General features: G+C 38.2%; 1 protein-coding gene across 1 annotated transcript in view; it reads right to left on the reverse strand.

Annotated features, from left to right (window-relative positions):
* Positions 1–22,939, reverse strand: part of PTPN3 (protein tyrosine phosphatase non-receptor type 3) — a 117,531-nt gene that overhangs the window by 94,155 nt on the left and 437 nt on the right. The window lies entirely within an intron of this gene.

Genomic DNA, 22,939 nt, shown 5'->3' on the forward strand with positions numbered 1-22,939 from the left:
AATAAAAGACTGTTGCAGCATGGCCTTCCTTAGAACAGGAATAAAGATTAATATCCATATTGAAAGTTGGTGCATGTGTGTAGATACACACAGAACTTCCAAAGCAGTAGCTGCAAGTTTTCAAACCACTTCTCTTTAAGAAGGGCAGCAATATCATTATAATAGAGACTCTTCACAGCAAGGCTAAAATCAAAAATTAATTTTATTAAAGATTTGGCTTTCTTGGATTTGTTTCCAGTGCTATGACACCTATGATATTTTCAAGCGCAGCAAAACTACTTATCTGCCATGTAAGTAATCAATAGGTCTAGGTAAGTATTCTAAGAATGATATCAAAAATTGAACTACTAGTGCTTAAGTCATTCTAGTTATCATCTTTGGTTTTCCAGAAAAAAAAAACCAAACAACCTATAGGCAGAGATTCTTCACAGAAAATTAGTCCATGTAAGCAAAAAACATAGGCATTTTGAAGTTATACCTCCAACAGGCATAACACACATTGCCAGCCCATAATTTCCCAGAACCAGTACAGAACTGAGCAAAGAGAAAACATCCTTCCACAGTAAAATATAATGATACCTCTTCTCCATTTAATAGCCCTTAATGCCAGAGTTCACCCACAAATAAGCCTTCAGGGTAGACCACATACAGTATGACACCTCTACTTGTTTATTTAGAGCATACTTCAAAGCATTTTAGTTTCAATGAAGGTAGGTACAAGAAAGAAAGGCTCATTCTAAAAACAAAAACCAGACCACAACTAATTGTGAATACTCTTTCCTCTTCTAACCAGCACAGAATTGGAATCTAGCTTTTTATTTCACTTTTAAAAGCCAAAAGGAAATAAACTAGATTTGTTCCTAGGAATGTCTAGGAATCAGGTACCTACCTATCTACAGTAGTCATTGCCTCTTAAAAGAGAACCCAATCTATGCAGATGAATAAATTTTAAAAAGTCCCTATACCACTACAAGAGGTTAGATGCTTAATTAGTGCATAAATTGAGTAATTAAGTGATTTGCAAGTTTTCCCTGCACTTCATTTAGCTTTTCATTATAACACAACCCTGGTAAATTCATATTGCAAAGTGTTTTCATGGGAAATCCAGCTATTTTAAACTCTGGATTCAGCAGGACCAGACATGAATGTCAAAGACAGACCAGAAGAGATGCCTTTCAGTTCCAGCATTATACTGTACCCCGACTGACATGCCACTGAGATCCCACTAAACCAATATCATACTGAAGGTAATGCCAGCAGTGTGAGCAGCTGCAGTATCTGGTGCAGAAAAGCCATGCACCACATTAAGCCACCAATCCTTATTTCAGTTCTGCTGCCTGGGACCTACATACACTCATGCAGCTGCACTGGGAACATTATTTCTGTTGGGGACCATCCTACAGTGGCAGAGTAAAAACACTAAGTGACCAAATTATCCTGAAAAAAAGGGAATAGTCACATTAAACATTTGTTCTGTATATACATATATATTCATTCCAATGCAAGTTTTAGAGACAAAGATTTCATTTCAACTTTTTTGAGACCCTTCTTTCTTCCTGTCCTTCCCTTTTGAAAAAGGTGTGCTTCACCTGTAATAATTTACCAAAAAGATTTTTACCCAAAGAGTTGTAAAACATGCACAGCTTCAGCCATCCCAACAGCTCTTGCTGTTAAGACTGAAGAGGCAGAACAGGCTGCCATCAGGGTAACAGAGATTATTAGACCAAAATAACCATACTATTTACATAGTAATAGCCTTTACATGGGGGACTGGGGGTTAGAAGGATTATCCCAGCCTTTCAGCAACATGTTCAGCAGCAAAGACTGCTTATCTGAAAACTTAATCTTGAAATCAGATAACCCAATGGTAACTAAACTCTAGAAGAGCTTATTGGTGGAAAAACAATACTGACCATCAATTTCAGTGTTGTTCAGATCTTGTGTTTTTAGCATCCTTTATTCCAACTTCTGAAGTAAATATTTTGGTCACATTTGCAAAGGATCAAACAAGATTGTATGAATAACTCCTCAAACTTCCAGGGTATAAATCTGGTAATGCCAACTTCACAAATGCTCTTTTGCATACGTACAATAAAACCACACAGCTAAGGCACTGTAGGATCCAATGTGTCATTTCAGAGAGAATGAAGCATTATTGCTAGACCTGAGACACAGGACAAGCACAAGTAAAGAGATGGTATCTACTGCATGCAGAATGATTGACAGCAGAAAAAGCAGAGGGAAGAAAAAGCAAGAGCCCTGCTCCCTACACAGCTAAAATACTGTGAAATACAGGTGAGAACAAGACACACTTATAATGCTTTCACATTTTTTGCAGCTTTTACTGCTCATGTCAGAGATCTTTAAGATGTTCATTTTTAAAAACCATTTCTAAAATAACACCTTCAGCCAGTGTGCTGAGGGCAGTAAACAGCATGCTGCTTCACTTCCTGCACGCTGCCAATCAAAGTGTTCAGGAACTCTAGGGCTTCCTCTATTGCCTGCCTCAGCTTTAAGCAGACCACAGAACAAAAGAAAATCATCTCACCAAAAAAATGCAAGGGCTACCATTACTTTATTTTCCAAATAATACCTTTGGGAAGTAACTAACAATGTTGCATGAATTCAAAATAAAAACTGCAGAATGAAAGCCAAAGTTCACCTTCCCCAGCTTGGTAGTGCCTTACACTAACAACACTGAAGAGTGGAAGTGAACACTGAGTCAAAGTGAAAGCTGAGCACTGCAGTGCCCAGCTATCAACATTTCCCAAAAATATATGAGTTTATATAGAATAAGTAATTTACACCTTCAAATTTTGAAAACCAAGTAAATAAGCATTCACCACTGAAATTTATAAAGACAAGCAAAAAAATATTCTGAAATCTTAGTTACCAAATTAATCATCACACCAAAGCTGAAATACAAAAAATACATCATTCCATTGGCAATAAGCCGTGTGTCATGAAACCTTTGTATGACACATAACATGAAACAAGAACCATCATGTCAATTCTCCTGCTAAGTAAAGCTGCTATATTTAAGAAGAATTATAATCATCTGCATGACAGACTCAGGATGAAATGTAGAAAAATAACCAAAGCTTTAAGTATTAAAATATATTTCCAAAACATGCTTTTAGAGGGAAATTCTAATTTTTTACTATATCCATAGTATGATACTAATCAAACAGTTGAGAAACTTTCTGTTCTACTTCTGGTTTTAAAAACACTCTAAAGTAAAACTGGGATTATTCACACAAATCTCACACTCCCCACTATGCTTACAGGTTAATATAAATCTCTATCCCCTATAGGGTAACATAAACAAATACATACAATTTTCACTTTTGAGAATGTTGCTGAGAGTGTCAGAAAAGTATCAAGTCTCCATATAATGTTCCCTATGTGAGACACGCTCTTTTCTGATAACAACTTTGAACTGTTGTCCTCCACCTAAGAATTAAAAGACTACTGATCTACACTGAAATATTTAATTTGCCAATACAGCATGATGATGGCCTACCAAAAAAAAAAAAAAAAAAAAGAAAAAAAAAAAAGAAAATCACAAAGTGCAGAAAATGCCTTTTATGAGAACAGGCATGTTTAAAAAAACTCCAAACACCAGCTTTCTTAAACAATCCTCTCCTCATATCTCAAATAGATGCCTAGAGTAATTTTTTTCCTGTACATATTAACCAGACAAATAAAAGAGACCTTTTACAATTTTTGCCTCCAATTAACACAGTACGTTTGCATGTCAAAACTACAGTTATCAAAGACTTCAGTCTTTCCAACAGGACTCATGCCATTGTACCTCACAAAGCAAAAGAAATTTTAGCTGTTTTTTAAGGAGCAGGTGAACAGCAGATTGTAGGCAGAACAGAGTATAGCCTCAACATAAAGCAGTGAATCTAAATGTTCACATACTATTTCTGATGCTGGCACTATTGACATTTTGTGAACTGGTCACTTTCCTCCACCTCAAATTGAACATGGACCAGGACAGAAATAATTGCCAAAGCATACTTTTGAAAACTTTGAAAAAGCAGGGGTATAGGTAGATGGACTGTGGATAAACTTAATAACTTGTTCTACAGAAGGACTGAATGGCCCTTAAATCTGTCAGCTCAGAAAGATGCTGCTGGAAGTGGTGACTGCCATTTTTTGCCAAAAGGGAAAGAAGGAAAGAAAACCTTAATCATGGATGTGAGAGTATTAATGAGTACTAATGCCACGGAGAGCTAGCTCAGCTTTTAAAGAAAACAGAAATTCCACACAAAATTCAGTGCTGGATTGTTAAGAAATAGCCTGAAATTGAGAAATAGCCTGAAATTACAGATGACTGAAGTTTCCTTCATGCACAGGCACAGTTAAGTAGCAGATCAAGATGTGCCACTGTTACCCAGTGTTTCCCACTGTGGGCAATACTCAATCTACGTCTCAACACAACAGAGGACTGTATACCATTCAAGCTTGGGAAGAAAAAGTCTTATCACTGGCAACAAAAAAACCCAATTCACACGTTTTGCAAGAAAACATTTCGGACCTCAGAAGAAAACCTATCTTGTAAATTGTGTCAATGAACAAAAAACTCTTCAGAATTATTATGAATTATCTTTCTGAACCCAGATACTTCTTTTAGAACTTAAAGCTTAAAACTTCACAAAACTGTTTTCTATACATTCCTGTTTCATATATTTTATAATACACATTCTGCTGCAAGCTTTTGAAATATATTCTGTTAAGCATGACAGAAGACTTCTGTTATAAAACCTATGGCTTCAAAAGTCCCCAAAGGGATTTGGAACACAGCACAAGCAATCTGCAGTTAAGCGCAGAATACTATTGAAAAAGATTAAATGGTAGAATAATCAAATGACAGCAATTCTTCCTTTAAAAGAAAAAGGAAGGACACAATAGCAATCTGAAAATTGAAAGTTATGTTATGAAGGGGAACTTCAAGCTGTAGGAAGAGAAAAAACTATTTCTTTTAAAGACTATAATTCTATAATGCAATTTATACTCCAGCACTGTTCAAAATGATGAGTTCAGGAGATCCTCAAGTCTCACAAAACTAGTTGAAGGAATTACACAAAGTTCTACCTCATGATTATTAGGAAAGCATTTGAAAATGTGCTGCAGAAATCTTGCATCTTAGAATCAAAACCTAAACAAAATGATAAAATTTAAACACCTCCTGATACTTTGATCATAATGACTTGTTTTTACATATTCAGATAAACAAAACTGAAGATGTTCACGTAAGAAATTTACTTGCCCTGTGAGGGGACTAAGGGAGACAAACATCTCCAGAAAATTTACAACTTTTAATATGGGCATAGTGATAGGAAAAGGGGTAATGACTTAGGCTAAAAGAGGAGAAATTCAGTTTAGGTATTAGGCAGAAAATCTTCACTATGAGGATGGTGAGACACTAGGACGGGTTGCCCACAGAAGCTGTGGATGCCCCACCCCTGGAAGTGTTCAAGACCAGGCAGCATAGAGCTTTGAGCAACATGGTCTAGTGGAAGATATTCCTGCTCATGGAAGGGGGTCTGGAACTAGGTGATCTTTAGAGCCCCTCCCAACCCAACCCAACCCATTATATTTGATTTGTAAGTCAAGAAGAAAAAGCAAACACACACTGTGGAAAGCCAGTCTAGGAACATCTGCATTTTGTAAACAATCGCCAGAGATGAACAGCTTACTGCCATTCTTTCCTCTCTTCATCTCATCTTCCTCCTGCATTTATGACTAACAGAAATACTTGGATTTTCAGCATACCAAAGCACACCTCTTTCTTCCCTTTTCAGGTTGTTTTACAGACTTCAAAATATCTAGTATCAATAGATACTAGATATCAATAAGATCAAATTGTTCTCCAGGACCTGCAGTAGCACTGACTACAGCTCTGTAGCTTTTGCACAAGTCCTCCTCCTCCTGCACAAAGAGAATAAGCAAACAAAAAAAAGCAACACTGCCATTCAATCTGGATAGACATTTTTCCAATTCCTGCATGTGCTTGGACATCCTTACTTTAAAAGAAGAAAGTAATCCCTCTACACAGTGAAGAAAAAATAAAGTAAACATACTACAGAACACATCCTAGCTTGCAAACAATTTGTGCTTTCTGGTTTTCCATAAGTATTTAAACAGTGTATGCTTCAAACCAGCAAAATCTAAACATTTACATCTTTACATCCCTGTTAGACAATATTTTGACCACCCTACAAGATTAACACACACCCTGTGACCATGGTGCACCTCACTGCTCCAAAAAGCATTCACCTAAAATAGATGCTCCTGCGTCTTCCCTCCACTGCAAACCCAGTGCCAGCTATCTCTTGGTCATTTTCTTCCTTTCAACACATTAATAACTTCAGCCCCCAAAGAGCCAAAAAGCAACCTCCCAGTCAGGATTCAACAAGGTTTAGTGCCAAGCTCAGGCTGGACAGCCATGTCCCTGGCAGCACAGATACCACCCTAGACCAGGGAAGGCAGAGCATTCCTCCACCATCACAGGTTGGGGTGAGTATATTGGGGCAACTTTTAGACAAATACCTGATAAACCTTCTGCCATGAGGCCACCAAAGTAGAATGAACATGAGCCATGCAATCCAAACTGGAGTTTGAGGGAGTAAAACTGAATGGATTAGAGTGAGATTTTGTAAAGGAGTCTGGTAAAGAACTGCTTGTCTTGGGTGAGGTACTGCTTTGGTTTTGTTGGGAAACGGTGGGGGGGGGGGTTGTTTTAGGTTTTTTGGTGTTTTTTTGTTTCTTCTCCAATTCTCCTACTGACATATAACACTGGCACAAGTAATTCAGGCCATTTAGGTCCTTTTTTGTTAATTTTTAACACAGCTGTCCAGCAAATGCTCATTTATAAAAAAGCCTCCTGTTGCCATCTGAAGTAATGCAAGTCTCTTCAACCTTGTTAAAACTCCCATGCAGAGCCAAGATCACATAATTTACAGAATTAAAACATCTCATTTTTGAGAATGCATCCGTATGTATCAACTGCTGCTATTTTTCAGAGTTTACCATTCAGACGCTAGTTTGATTTTTAAGTTTCCAATCATTCAGTGCACAAGACAATGCCAAGCATTTTCAAACAAACACAACAAATTTTGCCAAGTAGATCTGACATGCCCCAAGCCTTTCTATTTCAGTTTTTGTATTCCTGGCTGGCAGGTAGAATATTTATCTTCTTCCCACAAAACAATCTTAGCATGCTGTGGCAACAGATTACAGAGGAATGCAGGCACTAGGCCAGCATTGCTGGTTTATACTGGAAACAGGAGCAAAAAAAGGAAATCTCTGCTTACTGTCCTGAGATCTGGTATCTCTCCCAGTTTCCTCACTGCTCAGCACTTTTACAATGCAGAGGTAATGGGCAATGCCTTCCCACAGGCAAATTCCTCAAAACCTAATGTGGAAGGGCTGGGAGAGGTAGAGGGGTTTGGCTGCAGCATCTCATCAGGTTAGAGCCATGATCACAGAACAGCTGGAATGAGACCCAGGACAGAAGTCCACAACTACTAATGCTTTTTTGCCTTTGTGTTTCTCTCATGACCCAGCAATACACCAGAAGTGCATTTTAAAGGAAAGGCATCAAAACAAGGACTACTTGAAAGCACAGTACTGTATTTCTAGTTTTGCTTAAGACTAGTCAATTGATCAGAAATGAGCAGTACAGCAAATCAATGACAAACCAGCCTTTTTTCCTGGAAATAGCTGATCGTCATGAAAGCTTTAAAGGAGAAATTAATTTGAAATGGGTTCTTCAATGTCATCAAGCTTATTTTACCTTAGCAACTGAATAAAGGAGATTAGCAACTTGATTTTGAAAGCTATTAGCTAAACCTTTACATAGATCTCTAATATTTAAGCTTATGCTGTAATCAGTAACAAAGGTAATGACCCCTACTCCAGATTACCTACCCTAAATTACACCTAAATAAAAATACTCAGCTTTGTTTATTTAATCTTAATTGCTTTCCTAGTGCAAAATGTACCTTGTCATGACCAAGTAAGTGGTCTGCTTGCCCACAAGAGCTTTCTGAATGTGACATCAATATTTACTCATGCTGAATGCTCTCAACGGCTACATGATCTTTGGAATTAAAGTACAAATTCTGACCTACACCACATACACTTTCCTACTATTAATAAAACCTAGTATTTCACCAAAGCAAGTTTGTCCCTTGCAAAAATGGGGTGGGGATTCAGCTTCAGCATGCACTGCAAATTAACTGCTAGATCTAGCCAAAACTTGCAAGGTATGTAACTTTCAACCAGGTTAAAATCATGCAGCAGCATAGAGCCCCCCTCTTGAAGCAATATGACAAGAACAGAAATTCTATCAAAGTAAAGGCAATTTGCAAGACTAGAAAGAAAAATTGGTAGGACAGTTTTGCTGGGGACTGAATGCAATGACAAGCTGGCTGCCTCCCCTGAACCAGCAAACACAAAGTAGCCAAAGTGAATTGCAGCAGCATGTTTGGAAGGGAGGTCTAAGAGATAGACCTCAGAAGAGCTCTGGCTGGGAAGCACTTCAAAACCTTGAGGAAAAATCAAGAAGGGAATGCCTCCTGGTTTATTTCTTATCATATTCATGAAGAAAGAGCTCCCCTTTCCATAAATTTCAAAAGCATTATATCAGATGAGTTCAAACATAAAAATAAATCAGGACTGATAAGACTAATTGAATAGGAATGAGCACAGGCTCTGAAGAATATAGGGGGTTTCAAGTAGAATAAGCAGAAGACCAGACATAAAAGCAAGTGCTGGATGAATAAAAGCATAATGGGATGGAACAAAGCAAATGGTAACACGGGTATGACAACCATGTAGAGGTTGGAAGAAGAAATTAGATAAGATAGTGAAGGGGAATTACCTGGCATCTTTAAAAAAATGAATGAAGTTTGCTCCTGAAGAACTAGATCAGTGCCAGGCAAAAAAAACCCAAAAAAGTATTAAGGATTTGTACAAATTCCTACTACTACCCTTTAAAAAAAAAAAAAAAAAAAAAAAAAAAAGAGAGGTTAAACTATTGATTATTGTGAAATAAAATATGGTGTTTGGGGCATTTTTGGGAGGTCATGGTTGCTTGGTTTTTAAAATGTCTATTGAAGTTTCAGTATCTTTTGTGGGTTTCCCTTCATAAATGTTAGCATGATTTCATGCTGAGTCTGAAGTGCTTCCTTGAAAGCACCTCTTTTTAGTCCCAGCCAGTCTCAAGCAATGTTATCTGCACAGTTGGGTGAGAAATCAGATGCATCTCATTCAACTATCTGACATTTTCTTACTACTGAATTTGTCACCTTTTCTCCAACATGACTCAAATTATTCATGTACAGACAGCTAACAGTAACCACATACACACCTTAACTTCTGCGACAGACATGCACTACTACACTTAAATACAGGTCTTAACATCTTGTTTTACAGATAAAGATTTGATCTGCCACAGTATAAAATATTTTGCCATCATTCACATTTAATGCTTCAGAATCAACTCCTCAGGTCCACCTTATCAATATCTCCAGAAGGAGAGGGAAATGAAAACCTCAGAAGAACAAGGATGACAACTCTTTCTGGTGGTATTACTATAACCATCATCATAGACCACGCTAATTACTTTCTTCTACCTCAAGCTTTCAGTATGCAACAGTTTAGCAAACTATCACCTTCTTATCTCTAAGAACCTTTTGCTCAATGACCAATATTAAGTCACGAAAGGAAAAACTGGCAACATTATCGAAGATGTACAAAACGTAGTGTACTAAGCTTGTAAAAAAGAAATGTGCATTCTTACTCATGTAGGTGGAATTAGAAGAACCATACTGTAATTTGCTTCAGAAAAAAACCCAAAACTATTTTGATCAATTAATCAAACACTTGGAGAGCAAAAAGAGTAGAATATCAATGTAGTTGAAGTAAAATTAAATCCTTAGGAGGCTGTAGAACTTTTCACCTAAATTTAGAAATTCAGCTACTACAAAGTGTTATCAAACCTACAAAATTTAGTAATACAACTGCCATTAGAAATGCAGTAAAGAAAGGATTTAAAAATTCAAAAATGCAGATTTAGATGGCTACTTTCCTCTGGTTTTCAGCCGTGCAAACCTCCAAAAGAGGCTTGAAACTGAGCTTGGAAGAGAAGCCTGGCTGTGCTGGGCCACTGCCACCCCCAAAAGCACGGCTGCAGGTCCCCAGCCCAGCACACCCTGCCGCAGTGGCACCGTCAAGCCGCCCCGCGCTGGAACACGGAGGTCCAAGCTACTCATTAACCAGGGCCGGGCAGGAGGCTCCCGCAGCCCGCCCGGAGATGGGGCTGTGCCAGAGCACCTGCGAGCCGAGCTAACGCAGCGCCTGCTCTCGCCCGGAACAAACTCCAAGGAAAGCCCCTGCCCCGGCTTTTGAACGCCTGCTCATGCTGACAGCAGGCGTTCAAAACCACCAGCTCCTCTGTTCTAGGACTAATCCGTTTGAAGATTTCTCCCCCCTTCCCTCCCCTGTCACCTAAATTATAATATTTTTAATTGTGCAAACAGTAGTTAATTATAAATCTAGCTATCCAGAGAAAGGTGACAGCACACCAGAGCCTGGAGCAGCGCTATTTGAACACGGTCTGTGATGGCTGCAATTATGCTAAGGAGTTGTGGAAGAATAAGAAACTTCTACATCAAACATCTCTTCTGGAAGGCAAGCGCAATGCAAACACCTTTCTGCCCACTTCAAGAGCAGGTCCTAAAGTGGTTAGGCGCCAGGAAAACAAAAAAAAGTAGGGCTGATCTAAATGCAAAGAAAGTAAAGATATCAAATAATTTAAACAAGCAACAAAGAAAAGAATAAATCATTAGCAACACCAGGTAAAAAAAAAAAATACAAAGTTTTCATTTTGAGAAATGCTGACCTTGTAACTGTTTTTCTCCCTGCTTGAAATAATTTTACTAGATAATGGAAAGAAATAAAAAAGTTAAAAAAGAACCTGATGAGTCATTATAAAACAGGCTTGTAAAGTATATCTGTATATATGTACTCCTCTTCTATTGCAAAGTTAAGCACTGGAAACAGCATTTAAAACTTACTAAATATACTCAAGCCAAATCATAACTAAACCAAGTAGTCCCTGCACCTAATTTTACATGCAAATCAGTCACAGGTTAACATAAAAGGTTTTGAATATTTAAATATACTTTCCCATGAAGTAGCTTACAGGATTTTGCTATCTCCAGTAAGAGAATTTTAAGTTCCACTCTGAAAGCCAGGTCTAAACTTTTACATCTCCTGTACAAATTTTACATAATATATGCACAGAAATCTCCACAGACCTCAGGACTATTTCCTGAACCAGCAGACAGCAGAATTACCTTGGCAAAATTTGAAAGGCTAATTTGAAATGTCATACAGGGAATGCCAATAGATTACGTTGACTTTGTAACAATTTCTACAATGAATGGCCAGGACAAAACAAAAAGACTTACACCAAAAAGGCCAACCACTACAGCTGGCCAATTTGGAAAACAGACAGACAAATTTAAAAAAAAAATCCACCAACAAAAATGCCCAGAAACCAACTACAAACAGGATATGTTTACTTCAAAGTGTTTTGAAACAAATATAGCTCCACCATTTATAAGCTTGTCTTAACCTGTTCAATTTGTTCTGCAACAAACATATCAATATATATGTTATTTTCATATATATACTTAGACAACATGCCATAAAACCTCATTCAGGCATTCATCATTTACATATAACCAATAATAAAGGGAGATGGAAGCTATTTGCTATTAATAGTCAAATGGTTTCTGATTACGTTTGAAACTAGGTTGTTTAACACTACTCAAGCAGCATGGTGTGCATCAAGCAAACTCCTTACAGGATGCAACCTCACTAAGAGCTCTTTCTGCTCTCATATAAGTAAAAATAACTGAGTATCAGCATCATAGCTATTTCTGTAATATAGAACAACAATGTAAATTCTTTTGGTAAGTTTATCATTGTATACTGGCAATGGTATTGCATTGGCAGACTGATTTCTCACATTTATTTTCAACATAAAAAATGTCCTTTATTTTAACAAGATTAATGTAATTTCCATTATACTACCACAAATGTTTTAGAAATACATGGCTATACATGACCTAGATCACAGAATCATAGAAAAATCTAGGTTGAAAGGGACCTCTGGAGATCATCTGATCTAACTGCTCTTGAAAGTAGGGCTTTAAAATAGATTTTCCAAGGTCCCATTAGGTCAAACCTTGAATACTTCCAGCAAGGAAGATTTCAATACTTCTCTATGTAATCTATTCCCAGAGTTATATAGTTCTCAAAGCAAATATTTTTTCCTCTTATATACAGGCATCTAATTAAAAAAAAAAAAAACCAACACCAAAAATGAAGAAAACAGTAAATATAAGCACACTGCAAATAAAAGCAGAATACTAGAATTTAATGTCTGCAGAATATTTATTTCAAGTAACTATAGGTTTACAATAGATGTAACTGGTCAAGTCCCATATTCATTATTCAATAACTTGGTAAATTATTGGTGATCCCTTTTGGTGAGTACCTCTGGCACCATCCACTATCCTAAGAGAGTCACATAAGCATTCCCAGATGCCTTTGAGCATGCACCTACTACTACTCTCATCTCTTAGAGTTCCAAGGTGCCAACTCTCCAAGCCTGAGCCCTTCCCCTTTTCTCCCAGATCCCAGGCCTTTGTGAGTCCCACACATTCCTCCATACTGCCAGTCTTGCCCAGCTGTCAGACAGAGGATGCAGAGAGCACCAGTGTAGGTAGTGAGTGAACATAAGCAGCTGCTCACTCTCTGCCCTGTGGGCAGAGCAATACAGACATCTGCAGTGCCTTTCACAGCCCTAGGGCAGGCAGTAAGCTCTTGATGTAGTTCACAGCTTGAGGTCTGTAAGACATTATATATGTAAAATGTGTTGAAACCAAGATGATCGAGCATTACAGGTGCAGGGATGGACAACCAGCATGCTTTTTAAACAGCAAAACTCAGAAGTGGAGTGTTTATTTGACCCAATGTTGCTTGAGGTCACCTGACAGCACATCAGAGTTAAGTACATAAAGAAACACAAACCTGTACCTCATTTACTTGTCACACATCAACTGCCAAAAGGGATCCCTATGAATGGAAAAGGACATTAATAAAGCCAGGCTCCTCATGCTGTCTAACCTTATCTGCTGGCAAGAGGCACATTTGCTGATTGCCTTGAAGTTGCCTCGAATCAATCCAGTAAAACAGGCTTTTTTATTACCCCTGTTAAAAGTTCAACTTTGCCTTATAACATGCAGATGGTTGTAAAGCCAGTTTTTCTCCACATTGCCAGAAAAGAAAAGCAAATGTGCTCCAAAGAATGCTGTGAGCAGTCTCTAAGCAAGAGAGGCCATTTCACAGCTCTGGGTGCTGGCACGTGGCAGCTGAGGACCACTGATAAGACACAGGACTCCTGCAGTGCTGTGACCATCTACACAACTGAGGTGACACCTACAGCAACATTTTCTTCACAGCTTCTACAACATTAGGACTCCTATCTACTTTTGTAAAAAAAAACTGTAAGAATAAGCATAGTATCTTGATCTTAGAAGTAATTTTACTTAATTAAATAAACAAAGCCTTCTAGTCCCCAAAGGGGGACTACAAAAGGAGAGGGAATCTTTTACATGAACATAGCGACAAGACAAGGGGAAATGCCTTCAAACAAGGAGAGAGTAGATTCAGATTAGGTATTGGGACAAAATTCTTTCCTGTGGGGGTCAAGGCTAGGTTGGATGGGGATTTGAGCAACCTGTTCCAGTGGAAGATGTCCCTGCGCACAACACAGAGGTTGGAACTTGATGACCTTTAAGGTCCCTTCCAACCTAAACCATTCAATAATTCTATGATGATAAGCAATGGAGGAGACAGACCATGTTTGTTGGTTACATTAATGTGTTCATAAAGGTTTGGGGGACAGAAGGCAGAGGGACAAACATAGGCCAAAAAAATCTACTTTTTGCCTTTGGTAAATGAGGTGATAATAAAGACGCAGTGCTGGACACCTGGGAGACTAAGCAACATGAAGATTAATTTCCTTCATACTCAGTTAACATAGCTTGTAATTGTCTTTGGCAGCTTACTTTGACACCCAAAAGAGAAATTTTAAGCCACTTGTTTTATACTGGGAAAGATTTACTTCCTGGATAATCAGGAAAAAAGAAAAAGCAAAACCAAATACGGATGACCATAGTACGCAACACGACACTACTCCGAGTCAGTCCAATGTAGCACGCACTGGTTAACAAGTAACAGAGGCTGTAACTGACAATAGTAACAAAATCACTCGCTCCTGAGAATGCTCACTTGGTGACAGAGCTAACTTTAGACCCCAACACAACAAATTCTAGAGGCTTGCTTTTAAGACCACATTAATTAATCTCTGAAAATTGTATTTTCAGAGCAAATTATCCTTCAAAACTTCTTTTAATAAAGGGTTAGAGTCCTCCTTTATAAGCCAAAGAAAATAGGTAACATATCATGAGAAAAGGTGGTTTCCTGTATAAAACAATCACAACTCCTCTGCAATCCTTTTGCTCTAAGAAGAGGGAGGGTTGTTTTGAAGAAACATTATTTATATTGTGTTTTCAGAATCAAGAAGTCAACGCAAATAAGAAGAAATTATTTCAGTGATCCATTACCTTCACCAGAATCATACAATCATTTAGGCTGGAAAAGATCTCTAGGATCATCAAGTCCAGCCATTAGTCTAGCACTGACACCACTAATCCATTTCCCTAAGTGCCACATCTATATGCCTTTTAAATATCCCCAGGGATGGTGACTCCACCACTTCCCTGGACAGCCTGTTCCAAAGCTTGCTAATTCACTTGGTGAAGAAAATTTTCCTAATTCTGAATATGCCCAACATCATATTCCACTGCATTACTGTTTGAATACCACAAGACCTCTGATGGCTTGCAAGTCACATAAATTTAGTTAGAAATCAAGTATAGTTAGATGAACAACACTCACAGTAAAATCAAATGCACTGCTCTCTCAGGATCTAAAGCCAATATCAGGATCTAAAGCCAATATAATACTAACATATAATAAACAGAGTTTACCACTTTAGCACTGATTTTAAGCAACTGCGTAATTTTAAACAACTGTGTAATTCTTCTGCTCATAGTGACAAGGAGAAATAACTGTGAGGCTGCAACCCTATGCAATCTGCTCCAACAAAAGTATGATGTTCCCAATTCATTCCAGGGAGATACTACCTGATATATGCAGACTGCTGTTGGCCAGTTCAGGCTCTGTAATTGAACAGTAACAGGACACTTAACATGATACATCAGTTATTTGGTACCTCTGGTCAAAGGCACCAAGTATCACATGAATGAATTGAAAGATTAAATATTTATCTGAAAAATAGTAAAGCACTATCTGTTCAAAAAAGGTATAAGACAAAAAAACTCCAAAAACCACAAAACACACAACCCACAGCTTTTCCCGCTATCAAACACTGAATCACTTCCTAGTTACCAAGAGCCAGTGTGCTTCCCTTAATCCTGGAGCCTTATCAGCTGCCAAGTGCCAAATCACCAGCTTCCTTAAGATAGGTACTTTTTCTCCAGATGTGCATTTACAATATGAACAGGAAGCACATTAACCAAAGCTGGAGAATAAACTTAAAAAAAATTGAACCTAATGAATAGAAAGCTACTATTAGGACAGCTGCTTTACTACAAGAGTATTCTGGGGAGTTCTAAAATATGTCAGAGATTATTGGTTTCTTGATTTCTAGTGCTCCCTGAATGGTGTGGTCTCACAAAAATTTCCTCCACTTATTAAATTTTCTGGCATCATACTAAATAAACTATATTTACAAAATCATGCTGTGAAGATAGGTTTATGATCATTAAAACAATAAGGTCTTTCTGTAAAAATATTATCAAAAGACATGATCTCTTTTCAAACTAATTATTAATAGAATAATGCAAAAGACAATTTTTAGAGTGGCTTATGCTCTACCCAAAGTCAAGCTCACCAATGAGTTTCCATCAAGTGAAAATTGTGACATCTTTTTTAGGCATCTGAGAATGTCATAGATGGAAGTGGCAATGGGCAGAACAGATACTAAAATGGCAACCAGGTTTAGTTTACACTATTATTAATAGAAGGATTGTTCTAATAAACAACTGCACTGATTCACAAATGGAGAGAATCAAGACTTAAAATTGAGTTAGGCATATGAAAGGGTGTAAACCTTAATCAAATAGCAGTAGTCCAGGCAATTCTATGTGAAAGTAGAAACTATCAGAGTGCAATAATTTTATCTCTTTAAAGTCTTTTGATAATCAACACAATCCACTGACACACTGAACACAAAAATAAGAAGCCAAGGACATCATAGAAGCTTGAACTATATAACTATGAATTTAATGCACCCAGTTGGCCAGGATGTTAGACAAATGTTTTTAAACATGTTTCCAAAGTGCTTTAATAAATCTTTACTGATATACAGATATATATATATAGATATAGATATATATGGCTAGAAGCATGTGCAAAAACTAGAAATTATCTAATCCTACAGCAACCTCTGAAATCCAATAAGGACAGCTTGTGCTCACTAGGTTGTTCAAAGATGCCTTTCTTTCCTACAGTAAACATGAACTCACATATTCTGAAAGAACAATGTGAAGATAAGGCAAGCTGTACTTTACCATGTGCTAGCTGATCTTCAACTTGACCAAAGTACAATCTGCTGTAACTACAGGCTCTTAATGTGCTAGTTAGAATATCAGCAACACAGTCAAGAAGACACCTTCTTCCAAACCACTAGCATTGAAACCATGGCAAAAAAAAAAAAATACTTGCATGTCCTTAACTTCAGGTACACATTCACATCTGCCTCAATCAAAAGCTGTGCCTCTATCCACACCATTATAGTTCCAGAAGCACAGTCCCTCCCCATCTATGTAAGAATATGCAAAAAAAACCCCAAATCACAAAAATTATGAAAAGCATTTAGACTGACACAGATGTAGAAACAGAATACTACTGTACATACATGGGATAAAAACCTTCAGTATAAAAGAAAAAAACACCAAAAGTGAGTGAAACTGCCGGGATCAGACCTCTGCATACTTGGGCCAATCCCTGGGGAACACCCCATGTTGAACAAGAGGATCCACAGTCACAGAACTGCAGGCTGTGAAGAACAGCACTACAGTAGGAAATCCCACATGTGTACAAGTCACAGTTCAGGCTCCCAGCTTTGATTCATAACATGCGTCATTCCAGAGAGCGTAACTGTATCACATAACTTGCTAGGGAAATAGCCATGGTTACTCATCACAGCTTGGTGTTATGAACTGCTGGCTTTCCATAACACTGCACACACCAGATTAAAATCTCTCTGGGGGTGGAGGGAGAGGATAGCAGGAAACCAATGAACAAGATGTCAAATCATAACTACTTTCATACTTCAAAGTGCAAATAAAACAGCATTTGACTTAGTAGTGAAATACTTCACTGTTGATTTCAGCTGCTCCTTCTCTAGAACTACTTTTTGAAGTCTTGCTCAGGCTAAAAGAAGAAAAAAGTCTGGATCAGAATAAATAATAAATTACTTGAAGAGAGGCTTTTTGCATCTTGCTACACAAAAACTTAAAAGGTAGCTTTACTTTGTGCATATGCACATTTAATTTGACCTTTAAACCATATTGTTGAGGCACAAGCCTTGGTTAGCACTACTGGCACCTGTCAGAATCACCAAAATTACAGCTACCTCCAAAACACTGCAACTGTATTTGCCAGCTACAAAGGCTTAAGCATTTTATGATTTCACACAAATTTTAGCATTACTTCTTCTTCAGAAAATATTAAAGTGAAGCATATTTTGTCCACCTTAACATCATAAATTAAATATTTTATCTTGTTTGAACACTTATGTGAACTGAAAGAAAGACTACACAATTAGTTTTATATTATATTGCAATAGAAGAACAAAGAGTTGGAATCACTTTCTGTACACTCAGTTTTCTTCTGCTTGCAGAGAACTTAAAAACACACTGATTTTATTTTCACCTTGAATTATTTAAAACCTCTTGAACTCCTTGTAAAACTCTACCTCTCACTAATACATATGTACAGGTTTGAAAACTGACTTTTGCTTCACTTTTTGTGAATTTCTATGAGCACACCAATTAACATTAGTGGGAGAGTTCCAAAAACAAAACTAGTGACTGAACCTATGGCTGGTAAGTTACTACCTTAGTAACACAGTATTGATTGAGAGTAATTACCTAACCAATTCCAGAGTGCACCAGCCACCAGCTTGAATTAGTAAGATAAAAGCTGGCTGTTGACAAAGATGATAGAGTAGGTGGCTGTGATAAGGATTGGTACTACCTTGCCTCTTGAAACATACTCACTGAATTGGTCAATACAAACAAGCATGCAACTTATTAGCTTGGCTGTATTTCAACTTTGTGATGCAGGGAAAAGAACAATTTAATTTTTGGCCAAACACCTTTTAGAAAGCCTAATACTCCTCCTGCCAAAAAAGGGATTGAGATCACTTATCTTGAAGAGTTGCTCTCAGCTCCAAACTCTAAAACCACAGTTTCCTCAGAAGTGTTTTTAGTCATAATTCAAAGCTTAGGACACTCTCTCCCCCCCAACATATATTGCTGTGCTTGTCTCAAACCTAAACTTGCCAAGAGAGGGAACTGATGAAATTACAGCCAATATGACAGACTAACATATGCTCATAGCATGCACATGCTTCACTGCTTCTGGGATTTCTGTTTTATTTGTAAAACTGCATTACCTGTCTAATGTTCTGTAATCTTCATATTGAAGAGAGAAGTTTAACAGAGGGAACTTAGTCAGAGAGATACATCAGACAAGACCACTCCTAATGATTTTCATTTCAAATAGAGGCCATTAGGATAATGTGCTGGTTCAGACTTAGAGACCTAGAGCCTGCAGAGAGCCACCACATCCCTTATACAGTGATATGCTCTCCTGTTAAATCAGTGGCGACAGTTCTTTGACAGAAGAACTGCATTTCTTAAAAGGAGAAGTATTGTTATTGGATGGAGACAGATGCTGAGAAGGGATAGTAAGATAATGTGAGACAAGAAGGCTCTCCAACCACAGAAGTGTGACAGACAAAGCCAGAGGAACTCTAAGACTGGTGAAGAGGCAGATACAGTTCTGCTTGTATCTTTTTCAACCTTTTTCTGGAAAGTGATTAAAAAATACCTCGCATCTTCCTGAGGAGTACCAGATAGATAATCTGTATTCCAAATGTATGTCCAGAGCCCATATTTTGGGACATCTCTAACTTGTAAGCCAACAGCATGTGAGACTCACCAGGTGAACAACAGTTCAGCAGTGCACCAAGAACCTACAAGGTTTTCAAGTCTCTCTTGAGTCCTCTTGACCCAGAAGACGGGAGCCCTTTGTTACCATTAGTCATGTGTAATGTTTGGAAATCTAAACCAAAATCTAGCAGACAGGCATGACTAGACTTCAGCATGGACCAGATTTCAGCACAACTCAAGCAACCAAATTATGTATGAAGTATCAGTGTTCTCTGCAGCGAGAAGGCTCTTCAAGATTGTGAATGCAGCTGGACAATAGGAAGAAAAATTAAGACCAAAAAAAAGCTTTATAAAGCAAGCTATTAGACAATGTTTTCTATAGTATCTGATTTTGTAGCATTTCATGAATGCCAGGGTATGAAAAGAAGAAAGAGAAGGAACACAAAGTCCCATAGTGGGCACGTGACTGAGTTTCATATTACAATGCTAATAATAGAAATTAGAACTACTCAGTGAGGTTCAGTGCATGCTGACTGAAGGCAATGGTATCACAGGGTATGGGGAGATTAGAATCAATTATCTCAAGGTATGTCAGGATGAAACTTGCAGCACATCTGTTACTCCACTCCAACTGCTTGTGTGCCTGCTCTTTCTCCTTAGTAAACACCTTGACAGAAGAATAATTTACCTCCCATACATTCCCACTTGTCATGAAGAAAGCCCACATACACCTTCTGACTTCTAGGCTTCGAGAACAGGAAAACACTACAGATCATGAAAAGCATCCAACTCCAAGACAAAACTGCAGGCAGAGCATTTCTAGTTAACACTGACACTTCCCTTTGCTAGATTAAGTTGCCTAAACTCTGTCTCTCTCTTAAGAGATAACCCCAGTTCAGAGTTACTTGATTGATTCAAGTGAACCATCCCATGCTCCAGTCCAAGGTATGGGATGCTTCCATCAGGGGCCAAAGTGCCAGAGCTATGGCTTCTCATCAGCGTTGTGCCAAATCTCCCTTGCTGACTAACATCATGCACTCGACACCACAGAACAAAATGTACACTGCACTGCTACACACAGGTAGCCAGAAGAGAAACCAATGCTACAAACACCAACAAATACAAGAGGGAAGCAAAATAAATATTTTTTGCTTAATATACTTTTTTGGGAAAACAGCTGAAAAATGTTGCTCTCTGATTTTTCTGTGCAAACTTTCCAGTAGATGAGCACACAGTGTTGCCTCTGACAGACATCAGTTCTCAAGTTCACAGCTTTATGAAGCTTAGGGAATGTGCTTCTCAGGCAAAAAACAGACAAAAAAACCCCAACAACTAAAACCAAACCCACACCATAAGGTTTCTATAGAACTTACAATGAATATTTACCACATTTAAAATAAAGAGACTGGTAACTGTGGTCCTTGTCACCACTACATTTTACTTTTAACTGGTTGAATTTTAATGAACAAATACCCCTATGTTTAGATGCCAGTATGGCAAATATATACTTGTGAATGAAGTGACACAACAGAAGAACTGCTCACTGTACTGACATTTAGTCCACTTTGGAGAATCTAACATTAATGACTTCTGTGCACAAGACTTCTGGTGTTGTACCTATGTAAGGTTACTCCTCCAGTGTCTATGTAAAGCTATCATTTACCCATCAGTGTAAAAAGTAGGTCACAGCTTAGAAAACTATGCACAACTGTCTCTGCTATAATACTGACTGCTAAAAAAACAGTCCACCCAAGATCTTTAGAAATCAGCTGATATTTTAGACTCCTGGAATGGATGAAAACATGATTTACCACCTGGTAAGCCATGAACATATTCAAGAAGATGATGGTACTACCATTAGCTTTTTTGTTACTACTTTTTTGTTACTTCTGTCTACTGCTTTAACCATATTACACCAATAATAAAAAATGATGAATTGAGAAGCAGTCATGGAGCTTTGCAATTTAATAGCATATCACTTAACTATAGCTTTATCAGCATCTTACTTTGTACTGAAAGTATTTTGGAAGCATGAAGGTAAAGAGTTAAGTACTGTAAAGTAAAACATGGCACTGTGATATTACTCAAATTTATGTCCTAAAATAATGAACTGTCCTGGTCTTAGAAGATGCAAAAAGTTGATATGGTAACATCAGAAATGCTTATTAAGTCAGAGAGAGAGATGACAAGTGTTACGAGTTCTTCCAGGAATCCACAGCCAGCAATATTAGAGTGTTTAATGAAACAAAATTAATCTTATCATCACAAGTTGGTCCTTCCAATGAGCTGTTATGTTAAGTGTACTTAGAACTATGTGAAGTATTACATTTTTTTCTTATTAACTAGAAAACAAAAATGTATTAGGTATTTGTCACCAACCTATCAAGACACTTTTGCCACAGGACAATGCCAGAGAACACCACCATCATAAAAATTTAGCATTTGTATTGCATTGGTGAGCAAGCCCTTCTTGAGATGGTAACTGAGGAGACTCTTCTTCCCCACAGCTCTGTTTTCTGACTCTTTCCCTTTCCCACTCGGGTAATAGGGACAACTTGCTTCTTGTACAACTAGTTCCAGAAAAAATTTGTTTAAAAAAAAGTGAAAGTGCAACTGCCCTCCAAAGCTAAGTATTCTACACATCTACATTCACATAAATAATCCTTCAGTGCAACACTGTGCAAAATTAATACTTCAGTAATATACGCATTTCTACTATAAAGACAGTTTGTGAATAACAGAGTAGCAATACCAATATTTAATAGCATTTAAGAACTAACTTGTTCTGCTTTGTTACACAGTTATTATAGCAGTAGCAATTTGCGACAGGCTGAAGAGTGCCACAAGGGAAGCGACCATTGTAGCAGAGAAGACAAAAAATCCCAACTGTATCTTTGAAAGAGAGGAAAGCAAGGAGCAACAGAAGGAGAGACTGACTAATTACTTAGGATAAGTTCATTCAAGAGAGGAAACAAGAAGTGCTGCAAGATGAATGAGAATTTTATATTAAAAGAGGCATCCTATTTTATCGCTGTTGCATCTGTTCCATAACATCAGCGAGGCAAATAGTTGTCACACTTGACATATATGGATATATCATATATATCTTAGCTATATTACAGATACACTGGATAATTCTTGTATCTGCACAGGGCAAGTCAGCATCCAAAATGCTGAAAAGTAACCGCTGTGGAGCCCCGGCAGCCTTTGTGGTGGGGCAGCTGCTGCTAACCAGTCTGTGGTATACTGTATCTCCCGGCTTTGGGGTTCTGATCCTTCGGCAGACCCATCGGGGCAGGGGCACGGGCAGGGCCGCTCTGCGCCCGCAGCGCTCCCCTGTCTCCTGAATACGCCCGAGGCACTCGGGACTCGAGAATACTCTGAAGTCGGGTGCTCTGCCAATGATTTGGGGGGAAAAAAACGGGAATAGAGAAGAAGCCAAACTCGCCCTATATTAACAGGCAGCAGAGGCAAGCGCAGGGGAGCCCGGGGACGGGACGGGATGGGACCTTCCCCGCGCCTTCCCCCGTGCCCGGCGCTAAGCACACAAGACGCGGAGCGGAACAGAAAACGGAGGGACA

The sequence above is a fragment of the Molothrus aeneus genome, chromosome 1, assembly GCF_037042795.1.
Source record: "Molothrus aeneus isolate 106 chromosome 1, BPBGC_Maene_1.0, whole genome shotgun sequence".
In the NCBI taxonomy this organism is placed as follows: domain Eukaryota; kingdom Metazoa; phylum Chordata; class Aves; order Passeriformes; family Icteridae; genus Molothrus; species Molothrus aeneus.